The sequence below is a fragment of the Canis lupus genome, chromosome 13, assembly GCF_011100685.1.
Source record: "Canis lupus familiaris isolate Mischka breed German Shepherd chromosome 13, alternate assembly UU_Cfam_GSD_1.0, whole genome shotgun sequence".
Lineage (NCBI taxonomy): Eukaryota > Metazoa > Chordata > Mammalia > Carnivora > Canidae > Canis > Canis lupus.
Window position 1 is genome coordinate 679,298 of NC_049234.1, and position 17,309 is coordinate 696,606.

The 17,309-nt window shown below is 42.9% G+C and overlaps 1 long non-coding RNA gene across 3 annotated transcripts in view; it reads right to left on the minus strand.

Annotated features, from left to right (window-relative positions):
- Window positions 1-12,376, minus strand: part of LOC111098432 — a 41,422-nt gene extending 29,046 nt beyond the window's left edge. The window contains exons 1-4 of one of the 3 annotated variants that reach the window (XR_005368415.1): window positions 12,319-12,376; window positions 10,652-10,756; window positions 8,393-8,546; window positions 6,734-7,518 (exon numbers count right to left, since the gene is read on the minus strand). This is a non-coding gene — a long non-coding RNA (uncharacterized LOC111098432). Of the gene's footprint in view, window positions 1-6,733; window positions 8,547-10,651; window positions 10,757-12,318 lie in introns of those variants that run through there. The other 2 variants (XR_005368414.1, XR_005368413.1) reach the window with 2 other exon arrangements.
- Window positions 12,377-17,309: the final 4,933 nt, after the last annotated feature.

A 17,309-nucleotide genomic window follows, 5' to 3' on the forward strand; every position in this document is an offset into this window, starting at 1 on the left:
TGAAATTTTAGCTAGAGAGTTGAAGGGAGATGTTTGAGAGTAAGGAGGCTAACAATGCAGGGGCTTATCCTATTGCTGATACCTAAAGTTCCACCATCAGCAAGTGAGTCCTTTTGCTGAAACTATTGAGGGTTCCCTCCCATGAAAGAAATGGATTCCAATTCAGAAGCCATTCAGGCCTTGGTGAGAAGGAGTTATTCAAATCCTTTTATTCCGGGGTGGGATGGGGCAGAAAGCTTAGCAACTGAGGGATGTGAGAGGAATGTCTCGAAGGGAAAAAAAAAAAAACCCGAAAGGGCAGGCTTGGAACCCCAGAAAATAAACTTCAAGTGCCACACACTTTCAGTGAGGGTCCATTCTGCACTGGAAACCTCCTGCAGGGAGGGGGAAGGGCCTAGGGAAGGAATCAGAAGTAATTTCAGGCATGTTCCAGCAGCACAGGCCTCAGAGGGAAAACAAGAGGCTGTGCTGAGTCACTGCATAGAGATGGGATGTACCCCCACCCAAAACTTGGTTCAGACCTTAAGACTGATGACACCACATATGTGCCAAAGGAGTATCAAAAGGTTATTAGTCCCATAAAGAAGCTTTCTAGGGAAAGCAGGGCAGGCTCCCAAGAAGAAGATCTGAAAAAGGCTTGGATTTTAAGGTGGTGAGGGAGTGGGGCTGCAGCAGGGGCTCCTGCTAACAAAGGCTTGTATACCTCGAATTTCCTGTTGGTGCTAAAGGAACCCGCACCTGTGAGCCTGGCCATTCTCACCAGTTTGCCCCAGTGTGGAACAGAAAGGGAAAGAGGCTGATGGGGCTTGAAAGCTGTCAGCAGTCAAAAGTAAAAAATGGGATTCTGATTTTCTTTTATAGAGCAGGAAGAAGGAATAGATCCTCTTTGTTTCCATAGCCTATTAAGACCTTCCCTACTACCACTGGCTCTGGGGAACGCTGGGTCTTCAGGTCTTCCATGTTGGGCAGGCACCAGAGTCATTTTAGCATTCTCAGGTTATTGGACCAGGAACTTTTGTTCTTCTAAGAACTAGGGAAATCTGTTAAAATATATTCTGATGGGGCACGTGAGTGCTCTGTCGGTTAAGTGCCTGCCCTCAGCTCAGGTCAAGATCCCAGGGTCCTGGGATCAAGCCCCATGTTGGCCTCCCTGCTCAGTGGGGCGTCTGCTTCTCCCTCTCCCTCTGCCCCTCCCCTGCTCCCTGCTCATTTTCTCTCTTACTCTGTGCTCTCAATCTCAAGTAAATAAATACAATTTAAAAAAAATTTTTTAAATATATATTTTGAGACCACAAACTTCCTGGGCTACAGTGTATTGTGTGTGTGTGTGTGTCTTTAAAGAACACTGGCTTTAACACTCACTCCAAGCTTCAGAGTCTTTTATAATAAAATGACTGGGTCCTTTTATCAAAACTGGCTTGTTTTGTGCCTGAGAAATTGAAATATGCTAAAGAGAACAGGATGGCAGCTAAGTATATTTCTACTTGGTTGTGTGATCATCTTAAGAATTGATCTTGGGGCACCTGGGTGGCTCAGATGTTTAAGCACTTGACTCTTGGTTTCCACTCAGATCATGATCTCAGGGTCACAAGATCAGCTCCACGCTCAGTGTGAAGTCTGGGAGTCTAAGATCCTCTCCCTCTCCCCTTGCCCCTCTCCTTCCCTCACCCCACCGTTACTCTACACACACACTTGGGCACTCCCTCTCTAAAAAATAAATAAATAAATAAATAAATAAATAAATAAATAAATAAATAAATCTTATTGTTTGTTGTAATCCCAGACCCAGCACAAGCCAGATATACAGTGGGTGCTCAATAAGCACTTATTGAATTGAACTAGTGAAGTGATAACTGGTATGTCCATTCTTCTGATCCTATCTACTGAAGACAGGGATGGGAAGGAAACGAACACTTCACTGAACACTTACTATGCACACTTCTCTGTGCATTATACCATTTCATTGTCACTACAACCCTGATTAATTATTGAAGTTCCCATTTTTTTAAGATTTTATTTATTTATTTATTTATTTTTAATTTATTTATTTTTAAATTTTTATTTATTTATGATAGTCACACAGAGAGAGAGGCAGAGACACAGACAGAGGGAGAAGCAGGCTCCATGCACCGGAAGCCTGACGTGGGACTTGATCCCAGGTCTCCAGGATCGCGCCCTGGGCCAAAGGCAGGTGACAAACCGCTGTGCCACCCAGGGATCCCCTATTTATTTATTTTAGAGAGAGAGAGAGGGCTCTGGTGGAGGGAGAAGGGCAGAAGGAGAAGGAGAGGGAATCCCAAGCAGACTCCATACAGACCACAGAACCTGATGCTGTGTTCAATCTCATGACCCTGAGATTGAGACCTGAGCTGAAATCAAGAGTCAGAAATCAATGGAGTCACCTAGGTGCCCCTTGAGGGTCCCATTTTGATAGATGAGGGAAAGAGAGGCTCCAGGAGGTGAAACAATAGTCCTACAGCTAAACAACTAGTGAGTGATGGGGCCACACTTTCCCTCAAAAGCCCACATTCTTTCTAGGCCAGCAAACCACAGTGTGGTAGGAGGCAGGGCAAGAGCAGTGCATCAGAGGGGAACCACTAGGCAGGAATGTTCTTCTATTATTTTCTTCAGATGTTTAACTCTCCTCAACAAAAACACTTCCCAGATGTTTCTAGCACCTGGCAACTCTTCAATCGCAAAGTGAGGGATGATCCCACACCTGCAGGAGAATGAACTATTTGTCTGACCTCTCTGGATTATGCTTTTTAAGTTGTCCAAGGGCCACCTGGAAGAACCCTTGTCTCAGCTGCAATGAAGGCTCATAGGTAATACTTACTGTGAGGCAATATGTTTACGCATCCAAGTCCTAGGTCATAGCGGGTGTTATGGTTTGAATTGTGTTCTCCTCAAAGGCACATTGAAGTTATAATGCCCAGTACCTGTGAATGTGACCTTATTTGGAAATAGGGTCTTTGCCAATGAAATCAAGTTAAGATGAGGGTAGGCCCTTAATCCAATGACCAGTGTCCTTATGAAAGGAGGACAATATGGACCCAGACACCAACAAAGGGAAGAACACCATGTAAAAACAGAGCAGAGATTGGAGTGATGCAGCTGCAAGGCAAGGAACACCAAGGACTGCCAGCTACCATCAGAAGCTCGGAAGTAGCAAGGAATGATTGTACCTCATCTCAGTGAGAGCAGGGCCCTGCTGACTCCTTCAGTTCAGACTTCAGCCCAGAAGAATCCTGAGAGAACCCATTTTTGATGTTTTTTTTTTTAAAGATTTTATTTATTTATTCATGAGAGACACAGAGAGAGGCAGAGACATAGGCAGAGGGAGAAGCAGGCTTTCTGTGGGGAGTCCCATGTGGAATTCAATCCCAGGACCCAGGATCACACCCTGAGCTGAAGGCAGATGCTCAACCACTGAGCCACCCAGGTGCCCCAATTTTTGATATTTTAAACCCAGTCTGTGCTACTTTATTACAGCCCCAGGAAACTAATAGAGAAGCCCTCCTGGGCAACTTCCAAGTTCCAGAGCCTGGCACCTTAGCCATCAGCTGGGTAGGTTCACAGATTCTATCAGTCAAAACTCCACAGTCCTCCTAGCCCCTCCCCCATTCCGTGGACAAGAATGACCTCAGCTTGTGGACACACATCTCCTGGGTGGGCTTTTTATTCAACTCTTAGTTCAGAGCATCCTTCACTAATCTGAAAAATACAATTTCCTGTTAACATTAGTACCAATATTCTCGCTATATTTATGCACTCCCTTGGTGTAGGTGAAGGGCCTAGGACATTTGCTCTGCTCTAGGCCTGGAGAACAGAGGCACTTGAAAACTTGTGTGGTGCACAGGGAAAAGGAAGAATGGGAAAGTGAGAAGAAAGATTTCAGATTCAAAGAGTCCAAATTCTAGTTCTGTTCTCCACCAGCTATATGATTTTGGGAAAGCTAGTTGTTCTCAAAGCCTTGGTGTCCTCATCTAAAATATGAGAAAGATAGCACCTACACCATGGGGTTATTATGAGGATTAAATGAGAAAATATTCATGAAGTCCCTGACATAGAAAGTAACCAAAAATACTATTACTATTACTTTTATCAGCATTGTTATTATTATTTCTTCTTTATGTCCCTGAAATGGAACAGCCCACCCCATGAATTATAGCATTATATGAGGGGAGAGACAGAGAGTCAGAATTGAATTGTCTGCCCAGCTCATATTCCTATTTCCTGAGAATGGTCCCTCCCATCATAGTTGGAGCTCCAGAAATGGCAGGTATAAAGGTATAACCTTTATATTATTGCTGTTTGTGAGGTCATGTGTCTGAGTCAGATCCCTGCCATTATAGCCAGGGTCAATGTCCCAGGCATCTGTGGTAAATTGCTCTCAGTCTTTACTCCCTTGAAATAGGACTATAGGGGCAGCCCAGGTGGCTCAGCAGTTTAGTGCCGCCTTTGGCCCAGGGTGTGATTCTGGAGACCTGGGATTGAGTCCCACGTTGAGCTCCCTGTGTGGAACCTGCTTCTCCCTCTGCCTGTGTCTGTGCCTCTCTCTGTCTCTCTCTCTCAATCTGTGTCTCTCATGAATAAATAAATAAAATCTTTAAAAAAGGATTATATTATCTATATCCTTTTCTGTGCAAGATGCATTTCCTCTCACTGTGAGTAAAGTATGCTTTCCGCATGATTGTTTTAGACAGTGGGTCCGAGGCAAATATGACATCAACAGAGGCTCCTGGTCTCACTTTGTCTCTTGCATTCTTTTTTTTTTTATATATAAGATTTCATTTATTTATTCATGAGAGACACAGACAGAGAGAGGCACAGACACAGGCAGAGGGAGAAGCGGGCTTCATGCAGAGGAACCTGACGTGGGACTCAATCCCAGGTCTCCAGGACCACACCTGCGGGCTGAAGGCGGCGCTAAACCACTGAGCCACCCGGCCTGCCCCATCTCTTGCATTCTTGATGATATCTATTGAACACTCTGTATGTGTCAGGCACTACTCTTCATTATCTTATTGAATTGTCCTAATTCTGTAAGGTGGGTATTATTTTCATGCCAATTTTCACAGATAAGAAAACTCAGGCCAAGAGAGATTAAGTATTTTGCCCCTAGTTACACCATTATGGACTCACAGTGAACCCAGGTAGTCTGGCATACATGACTATTATGCTCCACCATGCCACCTCCTAGCCTGAAAAGCTTGGTAGAAATTTCTAAGAAAAGGCAATATCTGCATTTTTTTTGAACACCAACAATGTGCCAGGTACCATGCCTTGTGTTTATGCATCTTGTCCCTTCAGCCCTATAACCACCCCCATGGAATTCATGATGAGAAAACTGAATCTCAGAAGACCTAAGCAGCTAGAAAGTACCAGAGCTAGAGTTTGACCTCAGATCTTAAATATCTGACCCTGAAACCTTTACTCTTTCTTTCTTCTCACTCTACTTCACTGTGTCCTCTCTCTTCATATTACTAAATTATGGGGGCCTTTGCTTCTCTAGATCTAAAATGGAATAATTAGTACAGCATTGAGAATTGATCATTTAGATTCTTCACCCACATTGGAGGAGTGTGCTGAGAACAGCAGCGATCATGTCTAAGTTTGATCAAGAGTTCGTGTTAACCAAAAATTTGTGTTCTTTTTCAAATATCCAGTAACTTTCTGGGGAATGTGATGAAGGAAACATATTACAAGTCTTTAGCAAGAGCAAGTTGAGGATGAGTACAAGTCAAACACCACAATTAAAAAGCATTTGAAGAAGTATATTGGGGAGATATGGATGGTCTGGTACGACCAACTGTGGGGCAGGTGTTAGGGGGCTGAGGTAACCTGGCCTTGAGAATTGTCAATTTGTCTAAGTCAGGGGTCCAGACACCAGCCTCTGGTACCTGGTGCTTTGCAGAACGGACAGCCAGGCCTCAGGATTTGGATGGGAGTACCTGAATTCCCTTCCAACCCTCACTAAAATGAATCCATTTATTCTATAAATATTTACCAGATAAGCCAAGCAGTCTGAGACAATAGCAGTTTGAATCTGAGCATTTATTACTGGCAGTAACTTAGCCTTGGCACGTTGTAGCGGGCCTGTGTGTACCATGTACCTGGCTGAACACTTCAGTAAATAGACCCTCCCTGCCTCTCGGGTGCAGTCAGTTCCAGAGAACAAATTCTTCTTTCTTAAGGATTTCTCATGCTAAACTAAATCCAAGGCTACAACTAAACCTTCCCCCAGGATTTAGGAGCCAAAGGGTTTTCTCTACCGCCGAAGTGGGGAGACCCGCAGGATATATTATTAAGTAAAATTAATACTGTGTAAACTGTGTCATTTTTGTGAGAAAGAAAAATAAAAGTATTATTCATATTTTCTTATATAGACATAAACTCTGGAAGGATGCAAAAGCAACTAATAACAGTGGGTATCTCCAGAAAAGGGTGTGGAGGAATAGGGTGAATGGAGGGAGGTGGGGGAGGGGGGGAGGAAGACTTCATTACATGCTTTTTCACTTTTAAAATTATTATACAATAAAATTGATTATTTTGAGATTTAATCTTTGAGATTCTTTTAAAATAAAGTTCTATCAATTTTAACATGTATGGATTTATATAATACCACTATAATTGGGATACTAAACAATTCCATCACCACAAAATAATATGCTATCCCTCTACCCACAACCTTTAACCACTGGCAATCACTCATTTATTCTCCATCCTAATAATCTTGTCTTATCAAGAATATCATGTCAATGGGATCATGTAGTGTGTAACCTTTTGAGACTGCTTTCCCCCCCACTCAACATAATATCTTTGGGACTCATCCAATTTGTTGCGTGGATCAAAAGTGCATTTCTTGATATGTACAGATGTAACACAGATTCACCCACGCCTTTGTGCATTTAAGGACATTTGGTTTGTTTCCAGCACAGGCAATTGTAAATAGACCTGAGGTAAAGACGTGTGTACAGGTTTTTGTGTAGACATACATCTTTATTTCTTTAGAGTAGATGTGCAGATGTGTGATTATTGGATCATAAGAATATATTTCACTTGATGAAAAACTGCAACATTTTTTCACTGGCGCTTCATTTGGTGCTCCTGCCAGCAATGTATGAGAGTTTTCATAGCTCTACATGCTCGTCAGCAACTGGTGCTGTCGTGAACATGAGTGTACAAATAACTTTTCAAGACCCTGTTTCCATTTCCTTGAGGTATCTGCTCAGAATTGGAATTTCTGGATCACATGGTATTTCTATTTTTAATTTTTTGAGGAAGTGCTGTAGTGTTTTCCACAGAAGCCATATGACTTTATATCTCTACCAACAGCACACAAGTGTTCCAATTTCCCTACATCCTTGCCAACACTTGCTATTTCCTGGTTTATTTTTATTTTTTTATTTTTTGTCCCATCCTCTTGAAACTGTAGCTTTCCCTGAGAAGATTCCCCTTCCTCAGAGTTTTGAGACTTGTGAGTACTGCTGTTGCAACCGCCAGGTTGCTGGGGGGCTGGAGCATAAGAGAAGATACATAAGAGAAAATACAGCGGGATATTTCAATTCTCTCTGGAGCATTAGAAGCTCCTTTGCCCAGTCCGTGAACAGGAGCTGGAGGACTTCTCCTGGAGCACTCTCTGCTCAACAGGGCTTACTTCTGCGTTTCTGAATGCTTTGAATTCATGTCATAAAGCTACCGATGGGAAGTAATGTGAACTCAGCACCCAGATCATTCCATGGTACTCTGAATTCTGATGTTCTTCCTGCTACTCAGTTTTCTCTGTCTTCAAATCATCCTCCCCTGAGTCTATTCAGGCTTTATAGTTACAGTCAGTGTGAGAGAAAGAGTGGAGCACACTTACTCCACCTCATGTGGAGCTGGAACCCAACCTATTTATATTTATATACCATATGAATGGATGACTCTATTCGAAGTTTAAATCTAAGAAACACTCAAATCATTTAAAAATGGAAATAAAAAGAACTTTCTCTACAATTTATGTATGCTGTTATACCAACAGGCACTGTGAGCGCTGGAAGAAGGTGATTCATGGCACCTCCCTCACGTGGACCCAGACTTTTCAAGGCCCGCCCCCAACCCTGCTGTCCTGAGTAGCTTCATCTTCCCTTCCCAGGTTGAAAGCAGTTCCAGTCTTTTGACTGTAAGTTATCAGTAGGGACATTGGTTACAACTGGGGCCCAGGATGCTCCTGGCCTCTGCCACTACCCTACAGTTGACTCTTTGTAGAATGTAGACAATGAGGACCTCAGGGATGGAAATGTGCTTCTTTAGCATCTGATAAGGTTCAATTTGCACTGATTCTCTCTTAGCCTCTTGTGGGGAAGTTGTTAATTTAAGGACAGAAGAGTCAGGCCAGTGAGCATACCTGTCAAGTGCCCAGCTTCCTTCCTAAGAGGAACTTCCACAGCAGGACTGCGTCAAGTCACACAGGTCCTTCAGCTCCAGATGGAAGGTGAGGAGAAAAGTAGGAGTAGGTCTGTTCCAGAGAAGCCATGGATTCAAGAATGAGATGTGCTTTGCTGACAGAAAGTAGGAAAGGAAAGGGAGTGATTTAGAGGGTAGGAGGATATTGCAGAACTGAGGAGCCAGTCCCCCAACCCCTAGTCACATCCAGCCCAGACACCCATTCTCCATGGTCTGCTGGCTTGCAGAAGGCCCACCTTTCTCTGCAGTGAGGAGCTAGATAAAGCTCTCCAGCTTTTGGCTTCCTGAAGAGTTATTTGGTCTCCTGTGTGTGTGTGTGTGTGTGTGTGTGTGTGTGTGAGAGAGAGAGAGAGAGAGAGCGCACTCTGCTCATCCTCTCTTCTTTACTGGTTTTCTCTTGGATGTTTCAAGATCAATATCATGAAGTGATTAAGAGCTTGGGTCCAGAGTCAGGCAGATCTGGGTTCATATTTTAACTTTTCCACTTACTAGCTGTGTCTCAGGCAAGTTATTTATATTCTTAAGCTTTGGTTCCCTCATCCATAAGATGGATCCTAGAATAGTGCTCAGATTGTGAGAATACTATGTGGTACTATGTATAAGCCCTCAACCTACTGCCTGACACATAGTGGGAGTGTGTCTTCAATGAATGGTAGTTATCGTTATCAACATCCTCCTTCTCATCATCAATCATCATGATTATGATTATGATTATGGAGACTCTACTTCCTTCCCTGGCCTATTTAGTATTGGGAGGGCCCAGGTTGGAAAAACTAGTATTTGAGCATTACCTGCCAACCCCTGTCCTACCTATAAAGGACAGCTCTCCACAGTATGAGATGGATGGGACATCTCTTCACCAGGTGGGTTTTGGCCTCTTTGACTTCATTAACCATTTGCAATTCTGTCAAAGCTCAGAGATTGGCAATAAAAACACCGCTGAGAGCCCTGTAGTATTTTGGGGTGGGGTAGACGGGAAGAGGAAGCTGGGGAATAACCAGATCTCCACAGGCTCCAAGTCCTGGCTGCTGGAGGTATCACTGGGTGTTGATCTCAGCTGGCCTGCTCCTTACCTTGCTCAGGTATGGGAATAGGGGAAAGCATGGTTTGGGTAAGCCAAGTAGCTCAGGGGTTAATATCTGAGGGACCTCTAGAATAATTAGAGCCTGGATTTCCAGCTGCTAAAAGATTCTGACAAAGAAAAATAGACTACATAAAAATATGTTAAACTCAAAGTTGATTTAATATTGCCCCAACAATGGGCTGCATTTTTTGTATAACTTCCCTAAATGCAGCCACTGAGATACATAAGCATCATTTGACCATTAGGGAATAATTAGCTCAGAATAGTTATTAGCAGGTTTCATCTCAGGCCATGGAGTATTAGACAATGCCATCATTCTACTCAAAACCTTTGTTCTTTACTAGTACCACTTCAAGTAGAGCAAATGCTGCTGAAACCTGTACCAGGACTCATGAATCCCTTCCACACTGCTCTGGCCACCTTGGTTAGCAGTGATCTGTGGTTCAACTAGGAATCTACCTCCACTCTCATTCTCCCTTCAAGTACCTCAGGACTAGAGAGCTGGACACAATAGCTCCAAAAGTCACAGGTATGGGGTCACCCATACCACACTCACCTACTTCCAGGATAATCAGACCCTCCATTTCTTTCATTCTTAAGACAAAATTATTATAAAAGGTAACACATGTTTGCTGTAGAAAATTTAAAATATCCAGAAAAGCAAAAGCAGAAAATACAACTCATAATCTTATCTCCCAGTGATAATCACCATTAATATTTTGATATCATCTACCTATCTTTATATATACTTAAAAATAATAATCCCTTATTGTTGGAGACTCAGGTTATTTTCAGTGTCTTACTAAACAATTCCTTGCTCTATATCCTGCTAAAGAATTCCTGCTACCATTTTTTGCTCACGTCTTCTATTATTACCTCAGGACAGATGTCATTTCAAGGAATGTCATTACTGCAATCAAAGAGTTAGCTCAGTTTTAGGGCTTTTTATTCAAGTTGACCTCCAGAAGAATCATATCTGTATACTCTCATTCAACAATATGTGAGATTACTTGTTTCCTCCAACCCTTACTAGTATCAGGAATTAGAATTTTTTAAGTTGTAGCTTGAAACATGAAAAATGTACATTTCTTTGATTATTGGTAAAGTTGAACATACTTTCATGGGATTCTTGGTCCTTTGCATTCCTTCATTGCGAGTTACCTGTCTGTATGTGTTGTTCATTTTCCCATTGGGTGTTCTTCATCTTTTTCTTGTAAATTTCTAAAAGCACACAATAATGAGGAAGTCAATCTCCTGTGTATTATATAAGTTGGAAATACTTCCCTCAGATTGTTGTATGTATTTTTAATTTTACCATCTTTATTGACCCACATTTCTACTCCCAGGGCCCTGGGAACTGTAACCTGGCCTTTGATTGAACTCCTCCCACTTCTCTCATTCCCATTTTCTTCACTGATCACTTCATTAATAGTTCCAGATCAATTTGCTTCCCATACTCAGGCCACACTCAATTTGGTATCAACAAACGTATATACCTCATCTGCCATGATCAAGCACTTGGGCTAAGGGCTAAAGTGAATAGTTTCCAGTTAAAATGTCTCCTGTGAAACTAAGAGAAAAAAAACCTGGTGGGGAACTATGAGGGTGGGAACCAGCATTTTTTGTTACCTCCTGTGTGCCAGGTCTGTGCTGGGCATTTTGTGTACTGTCCCTGATTTAACCCTTACAACAACTTTTGAGGAATTTATTATTTTATTTTTTTAAAGATTTTATTTATTTAATTCATGAGAGACAGAGAGAGAGAGAGAGAGAGAGAGAGAGGCAGAGACACAGGCAGAGGGAGAAGCAGGCTCCATGCAGGGACTCTGACGTGGGACTCCAGGACCACGCCCTGGGCTGTAGGTGACGCTAAACCTAAACCGCTGAGCCACCGGGGCTGCCCAACTTTTGAAGAATTTAAACATGAATTTATGTGAACATAAATTTTACAGGTCAACTTGACTTGATAATGAGATGCCTATATATTTGGTAAACAGCAGAATGGAGTCCTTGTGTGTTTGGCTCCACGTGTACCACATGGGTTCTGGGGACCATGTACTTTGGCAGGGCTGGGACCAGGGGAGGCAAATGAGATCAGTCATGCAAGTGCAGAGTCAGATCTTGCCTTTCCTTAGAAATTTGATTTTGTTTGCACTAATTTTTATTTAAAAAAATATATTGCATTAAGCTATCACTTATCCCCAGTGTTAACTTTTTTGCCTTTCCCCCTTAAATCTGGTGCCTAAGTGAGTACTACACTGACTTCACCCTAAAAGGGAAGAACCTCCAACCTTCTCAGAGAAATAAAGGTATGGACTTAGGGAGAAGGGAGGTTGGTGAAGTGAGTGCAGAATGGAGTCAGGAGGCCGTGAGTTCAAAACCAGTTTCCACAATGACCCTCTGTGTGGCTCTGAGGAGCACGCTGGCCTTTCTGTACCTCTTGCCCTGTCAGTAGCATATCTGCTTCTCCCCACCTCAGCAACGAGGCTGGAAAATGAGCATGGTGCTTAGGATGCCCGTTGAACATAAGAAAGATGTTCCACATAAATACATGATTTTGACATTTGGTGATGAGCAGCATTCTCAATTATCATGGTCTATATGTCATTTTGTTTAAAAGGTACACTTCCTTCCCAGCCCAGGCTCCCAGAAGGCTATAAGTGCATCTGACTACCTCTTCCAGCCCAGAAACTAGCCTTCCCAGGATGGCCTGTATTTCTAAGATGAGAGCCGGAGGGGTCTGGGTGGGGACCTGCGGGGAGGCCCCTTTCCAGCATTCTGACCTGAGACACCTGCCCAGGTGGCTGGCTCCTGAGGTGGGGTCTGCCTGGTTCCCCCCGGGCTGCCACATTCCGCATCCACATTCTAACCATTCTCCAATCTGTGACACATTCCCACTCCCCCGCCTGTAAAGCAGCCTGAGAGCTAATCACATTCCCTCCCACTTTGTCCACTCCAGCAGCCACATGACTGAGGGGAAATGGCAAGAAACCACTCCTGAAACTGGGCCCAACTGATAGGACCGGCTTCCTGGAATCACAGCCCAGAGGCGGCCCGCTGGGGTGGGGGCTCAGAGCTCTGTCCTGAAGGCCGGGTTTCAAAGTCCATGCAGGCCCCAGCTGGGCTGCCTGCCTCCCACAGAAGACAAAGAAAGCCCGGCCCCTAAGCCTCCTCCGCACCCAGGAAGCCCTCCCTCTCCGCAGCCTGCGGGGCCTGGCCGGCTCCGACCTCCCTTGCACTGACCTGGTCAGCGGGGAACTCCCGGCCGTCCTTAACAGTGATCTGCCACGTACCAAGCCATTTCTGCCTACACACTGTCCTACTTGCTCCGGCGTGGGAAGTAGGCACTATTCCTTCCTTCCTTCCTTCCTTCCTTCCTTCCTTCCTTCCTTTCTTTCTTTCTTTCTTTCTTTCTTTCTTTCTTTCTTTCTTTCTTTCTTTCTTTTTTTCTTTCTTTTTTTCTTTCAGATTTTATTTATTTGTTCATGAGACACACACACACACACACAGAGAGAGAGAGAGAGAGAGAGAGAGAGAGAGAGAGGCAGAGACATGGGCAGAGGGAGAAGCAGGCTCCATGCAGGGATCCTGACATGCGACTTGATCCCGGGACCCTGGGGTCACTCCCTGAGCCAGAGGTTCAACCACTGAGCCCCCCAGGTGCCCCTAGGCACTATTATCATTACCATCCTGAAGAAGGGGAGCCTGAGACTTTAGAGAATAAAGTAACTTGCCCAGGGTTACTGGTAGGTGGCTGAGTCAAAAGTAGAGCCTATGTCTGTTTATTACCAAAGCCAGTGGGTTGAAGCAACAAGCCAGGAGTTTTAGACACCAAAGACCACAGGAGTTAAGCCAGAAGTCTAAATTTTTTGAGAGATAAAGAACAGGTGGATCTATTGTGAGTAGGAGGGGCATGCCTGTTTGAGACAGCAGGCACTTTACTGCTCTGGCTGATTTTGCCATGTGGGAACACAGGCCCACAGTGGTCAAACAGATCTTTTGAAGAGCTTGAAATTCACATTTTTAGGTGAAATGTCTTTATTTCTATATTTTGGCAGCTAGTCAAATATAAAAAGCAAAACAAACAGCGTTATGCAGGCTAAATGAAAGAAGTCTTTGGGTTAGACAGAGCTTGTGCACTAGCAATCTGAAACTTCTGTTCCATGCTATTGTACAGGATACTGTGCTCTGTGCAAGAGAGCTGCATAGCCAATGTTTGTTACATTAAATAGAAAGTAAACCAGCTCAACTTCTGGGGCAATTGTATCTGCAGGGGAAAAAAGGTACAATTTTATATATTCTCTCGGATGCATAACTGCAAATGACATGGTTCCAGTGTTGCCTGCTGGGGCAGCAGATGGACAGTCAGATGCACATACGGACCAGGCTAGTATATGTATGAGATGTGCTAAACTGAATCCTCCTCTCAAGTGTCCACGGTGAGACCATGTCCTGGGACGAAAGACATGCTTACATGATGCTTGGCCCCACAAAGACTTGGCCTGTAGGAGCTGTCCTCTTTGTTCTCCTCCCTCACCTATGGAAGCAGTCCTAGAGCCTCAGTGGCATACTCTCTCTCTGTCTCATCCTCCAGAAAGCGGGGATCTCAACCCCTCCCCTGGATTTGACGGTCACCTCTGTATCTCACCCAAGCTTTGAGCCAAGTTCACTATCTTTCTCCCAGAATCAGCAAGCCCACCCTCCAGCTGGCCTCATTTCAGTCCCTTGCGCTCTCACTCTTCTGCATGGACAGCTCCAAATCCCCATCTCATTCTTGAATCATTCTCCTTCCCTCCTTCATCAATCAACCCCCAAACCTCAGCCAATATCTCATTCCACCTCTCACCACGTCATACCTGGCCATTGCTATATGCTTTTAACAGATGTAACTGGGATAATCTTTGGAGATATTAATTCCTCCCTGCCTCACATCCCCCCACAACATTCCTTTTTCTCCCCCGTGGCCCTCTCCCATTCAAGCTAGACTGTGAGGCATCTACCCATTGCTCGAGAAAGCACTGTTAGAACTTAAAATGGAACAGTCAGGTTCTTGGCTTTGGAATATCAAAAGCCAGTGATCAGTCTTGAGGACCAGGGGCTCAGTCAGGGGAAGTTCCCTATCACACCCTCTTCCCCAGGAGATAAATACTCCTATGCTGGGCCTTGAGGAGGGTATGGAAGGGGAGAAACGGGGTGGTTTCTGAGAAGAAACTGTGCCTTTATTCCACACCCAAACTGAGCCCTAGATAGATTCAAGAGACATTTCAGAGGAGGCAAAGTGGGTTCAGGAGGCCCAAGTTGGAACCCAGTTCTCACAGTGACTTTCTGTGTGGCTGAGGACTAGAGGACCTGGACTAGAGGTGCTGAGGACAAGGGTCTCTGGGAGATAAAACTCAGTTGTCCTCCCAGTCTTCTGTGAACCTCAAGACCTGTGGGAGAAAAGTCAGATTTCCTTAGGTCTTCAAAAGAAGAATGAAAAAGCTAAGTGCCAATTAAAAAAAAAAAGCCCTCTGGGTGAAAGTGCAGGAAGTCATACACAGCTGCAACCTCCTTGGCTTGGTGGTCAGATGGGCAAGTGATGGCCAAGAACCTGACTCAGGACCCTGGAATTCAGACATAATCTTGAGGATGGGGAGTAGGGCAAAATCTGAATTGACAGAGATTGTTAAATCAATACTTCCAACTCTGAGAAGAGGAAATGTAATATGGGAATTGTAGAAAAATAAAGTTGTATTTCTTGTGACTTGATTCTGTGTCCTAAAATTCATGAGTGCTCCTTGTCTCTGTTCTCTCCACATTCTAAACTATTCTGTATTCTGCAGCTAGATTAATTTTACTAAAATACCACTTTATACTTTTATGGATTCAAAGAATAATTATTGAGAAGCTACAATGAGCTAGGAGTGGTGTTAGGGAATCAGAAACCTTAAAAGGAGTGTAATAAGAAAGATGTAAAATATGATTAAACCAAGATGCCATTTTTCAAACAAAAATCCAAAAGTTTGATAACATACTCTTAGGGAAGGTGTGAAGAAGCAAGCACTGGAAACTTGCAATTAGAAATGCAAAATGAATGGTGGCTAGGTGGCTCAGTGGGTTGTGTGTCTGCCTTTGGCTCAGGTCATGATCCCAGGGTCCTGGGATTGAGCCTCTCCTTCTCCCTCTGCTTGCTGCTCTGCCTGCTTGTCTCTCTCTCTCTCTCTCTCTCAATTTCACTCTGTCAAATAAATAAAATCTTTAAAAAAAAAAAGGAAATGCAAAATGGTACAATCCTATGGAAGGGAATTTGGCAATATCTAGCAAAATTACATATGCGTTTGCCCTTTGAACAATCTATCCCACTTGTAAGAATTTATACCAAAGATACATTGACAAAAGTAGGAAAGGATGTTTGCACAAGACTATTAATTGTAATACTATTTATATTAACAAAGAACTGGAAGCAACCCAAATGCCCACCAATAAGGGACTGCTTAAGTAAATGACATACTTTATTATTATTAAAACACACAATAGATGACCAAGCAGCTATGAAAAGGAATGAGAAATATTTCTATATTGTATTGTGGCATGATCTCCAAAGCATATTATTCAATAGGGAAAAAAGGTATCGAATAATGTATATAGTATGTCCCATTTTACTTGAGAAAGGGGAGATCATTTGATTATATATACTTATCCCTTACATATTTTTAAAATGTAAGAGGAAAAATTAATAATGGTTTCTTTTTTTTTAACTTTTTAAAAATTTATTTATGATAGTCACAGAGAGAGAGAGAGAGAGAGGCAGAGACAGAGACAGAGACACAGGCAGAGGGAGAAGCAGACTCCATGCAGGGAGCCTGACGTGGGATTCGATCCTGGGACTCCAGGATCACGCCCTGGGCTGAGGGCAGGCACTAAACCGCTGAGCCACCCAGGCTGCCCAATAATGGTTTCTATAGGTGAGAGAGGAAATAAGATGGAGAAGACAGGACTAAAGCAAGACTTCCCTGAATATACTTTATTTTATAATAATTTTTAATTAAAAATTTACAATTAAAAATTACTATTATATATAATTTTACAATTAAAAGTTTTATAAATTTTTACCTTGGAACAATGAAAATGCTTTACAACAAAATTAATCAAATAGAAAAATGCAATACTTAAGAAATGAAAGTAAATAAAACAGTTAAGTCTGTGTATCAAGTTTGGGGGCTTAATCAGATAGGGAAGAATTATTTCAAATGGCTTTAATTTTTACATTTTTAAAATTTTTTGAGAAAGAGAGAGCGCTCATGAGTAGAGTGAGGAGAGGTGGAGGGAGAGGGAGAGAGAGAATCTTAAGCAGGATCCATGCCCAGCACAGAGCCCAATGTGGGGCTCAATCTCACAACAATGAGATCATGACCTGAGCCAAAATCAAAAGGACACTCAACTGACTGAGCCACTCAGGTGCCCCTCAAATGACTTTGAAACACAGTAATTTGAATAATAACTCTAATGAGATATAGCCTAAGGATTAAAAAAACACCAAACTTTAAGTAGAAAGATTGAACTATTTTTGAGTAGTTAGATTGTTAATAATACTTCTACTGCTATGCTGAAACCTACATAAAACAAGATAAAGCAAATAAGTAATTCATTTTACGATTAAGGATTTTCAGAATAAGAGAAAAGAGATATAAATATAAAATTAAGTAAAAAACATGTGGTTTTAAATTTGAATTGTAAACCTCAGCATGAATCCGGGATATATTTTCTCTTTAAAAACGAAACAGGGCAGCCTGGG